The sequence below is a fragment of the Eublepharis macularius genome, chromosome 2 (assembly GCF_028583425.1).
Source record: "Eublepharis macularius isolate TG4126 chromosome 2, MPM_Emac_v1.0, whole genome shotgun sequence".
Classification (NCBI taxonomy): Eukaryota; Metazoa; Chordata; class Lepidosauria; order Squamata; family Eublepharidae; genus Eublepharis; species Eublepharis macularius.
In genome coordinates, this window is record NC_072791.1 from 53,697,273 (window position 1) to 53,700,623 (window position 3,351).

The window sequence follows — 3,351 nt, forward strand, 5'->3', positions numbered from 1 at the left end:
AGGGTAAATGGAAAGATTGTCAATGTTCATTTTAGGCTTCTAGTCCTCAAAAAAAACATGGTTTGCAGTGTGGTATGCTGTAGTTTTTCATATAAAATGTATACATATGAAATAGCTAATTTTCTCTTTGTATTTGAGAAATTTGTTTGTTGTAAACAGTTATTATATTGTTTGGAGGCAACATTGACTAAAACAGACACAGACTAGAGAAGTATTTCTGGATTAATTTTCATGCAGAGCAATTTTTGTTGGGTTGCATAGAACTCAGACAATTTACCTTCAGGGAACACTTCCCACACTCATTTATCTGATGAGGAAGCACAATTTGGGTGCTACAGAATCCTGTCTTTCTGAGAAGATTCTGGACCATGTTTTGAATATTTATACTCCCATCAAATGCTTACCCACTTCTGCTTGACCTATGTCGGGAGATTTGAGGACATACAGTTTTGGGGAGCATTATTAGACAATCTTGGCCGATTCCACACTACCTTAGCTTCCGCTTTTCTTGTGCAATGATTGCTCCATCTGTTATTGTGCGTTCTTCGCTTGTTTGTCCACATCACCCTTTGAATAGCACTTTTCCTGCGCAATCCGTTGATCACATCCCCTTTCAAAAAGACGGGTAAAGGGGCGGGAAAAACCCGAACGGCCCTGTGGTTTTTTTTTTTTTTAAAGGACAAATTGACGTTATATCGACGAGTAAGCATCCTGGTTCAATGGTACAACGACACCATTAATATAATATATATTAAAAAATCACCCGAGACACTTACGATGAGCGCTCGGAACATCACAGCCTGCATGCTGGTTGAAATCATCCAGGAATGGGTGAGCGGTCACGATCACCTACAGCAGCATCCCACAGCAGAGCTTCATTTTGTCTTTGGAAAATTGATATCTGTGCCTAACTCATCGGCACAGTCCATGTCGGGCATAACATGAGCCATGATTTCAGTATCATGTGGATGCCCCCCCCCCCAAATATAAATTGAATTAACATATGAAATTGTTCCTCTGATATTTGAGGTCTGCCCGCTTTTTAAAAATGAGATTAATATGATGAGATGTCACCATATCGACATGGTACTCTTTTATTTTTTAAAAAATGGGGTGGGGACAAAGGCAGAGAATTACTCCTTAATTGGGAGGCAGGTCAAGAGAGGCTCAGAATTCAATGGAGGGCAGTTATTCGTCAAAAGATAACCCACGGCGAAAGTGCAATGGGCTGTGGCAACGCCATGCCAAATTAATGACAGCTTCGGAGATGATGCGTGTGAACAGATGAAGGAATGGCGCTGCGGAAGTGAAAAACTGCCGCAAGAATGACGGTAGTGTGGATTCGGCCCTTGTTTGACATGAGACACTCCTGATAAATTTCCAAAGAACCTCAGAATATCCCAGAACATGGTATCAAACCTACTGCCCTGTCAAAAGCTTATATCCTGTACTCTTCCCTGTTTCTGAAAAAGGGAGCTTTGACTCTTGATAGTTTATACCCTGAAAATTTTGTTGGTCTCTAAGGTGCTTTGGACTCAAATTCTGCTATTTTTTGTAGAATATTAACTTTATTTCTTGTTGAATTTTGCTACTTGGGGATACACCTTTACAAACATGTGTTTCATAACAGGCCTTACCTCTGAAGTCTGTGAATGAATTTGTTGCCAGCAAGTCCAAAGGGAGCATGTGCAATCTTGTGATGAATGCAGAAACATTTGGCACCACCTGTATGCTAAACATGTTGGAATTAAATAGAGCTGCTGCTGCTCGATTTGCATGTTTTTCAATAAGGACCTGATAGTTTATTTACTGTGGGTTGAGATGTTTATAAATATGCAATTTTTAGTTAGGAATTTTGTGTAGGTGGCAATTTGTGCAAAGCACTGAGGAAGGATGGAGGCTGACTTTTGGCGCGGGGGGAGGGATCTTTAAATAAGCCTTCAGCAGATTAGTAGGTGATGACTTGCATGAGTCATACATTTTGGGTAAGACTTGGTGTGTGTGTGTTCTGGAAACCTAAAATCAATGCAAGGAACATATTCTAGAAAAAAGATAACTTATACGGCTCTGTAGGGATTGGGAACCCTGCTCCCTACCTTCTGCAATACCTTCTTTTATGTATTTCATTATATTCTTCCATCATGAAACTCAAGGTGGTCTATATAGGGTTCTTAGGAAATCTCCCATTTATGCACTGACTAGTCCCAGATCTGCTTAGCTTTAGCAAAATTTGCTGCACCATATACCCTCCAACCGTATGCACAAACTCAGTCCTTATGGGTTGGATCCAGTACAAAATTTCTGCTTGTACTAAAGCTCCTGCACAAGCAGAATTGTAAGAAAAAGCCCACTTGCACGGTCAAACTTATTGGGACAAATCCTACCTCATCCTACCATTGCACTGAGCAAAATTTGTTTATTTAAATATTTATATCCCACCTTTCCTTTTGGCTAAGAATTGCAGCCTTCCAGTCTAAGGAGATGTCCTCCAATTAAGTGGCTCTTCTGTTGGAGGAAGAGCCACTTAAGTTGGAGTAAAGCTCTTTAGGCTGGAGGAAGGCTACTTGGAGGATGGTTGGATACACCCCATTGTATCGCCGTTGTTTCTGCTTGTGTGAGATGTTGTGCAACCAGTTTCAGGGCATTATAATATATAAGGAGGAACGTGCTAGGTGCTGATGAAGATCTTGTGCAAGTGGAACTGTGTTGTCCGTTTATGTTTCTATTTGTGCATTACTAGATCCAAGCCCATGTTTTCAGCAGTATGTACTTCCTCCTTCATTCTGCCTTAATGCCCACCTGTAAACCCCAGCTCCCCAGCTGTATTGTGGGGGGGGGATAATAATAACACTAACTTGTTAACCACTTTAGGTGAGACACTAATCTGTCTAGAAGAGCAATTTATAAGCAGAGTTGTTTTTGTTGTTATTGTTATTACCCTCACAGCAGCAGCTTTAGACTTCCCCATACTACTCTTGCTCCATTCCTAATTAGTAGTACCAGTGCTGTGTCAGCAAAGAATTCTGGCTTCCTTTTTTGCCAGTCTTTGTGATGATGGAAGATAATTCTTCTAAAGAAGGTAGAAAACATCATAAATACTCTTCTACGCTGATAAAATGCCTAGCCTTTCCCAGACACCACAGTTGGATTCCAAGCCTTCTTTTCACTTGTGCGCCCTTTGTCAATTGTGAAGGTGGTCCTCAGAAGCAGACCATGTTCTTCTAGTGCTAGGTGCTTTTCAGTTCATTGAAGAACATTAGTCTTATGTAAACTGAGGTACCTAAAACAAGAGGAAGGAATGTCATAGATACTCTGTACCAGAGTAATACCAAATGAAATAATGAAATACAT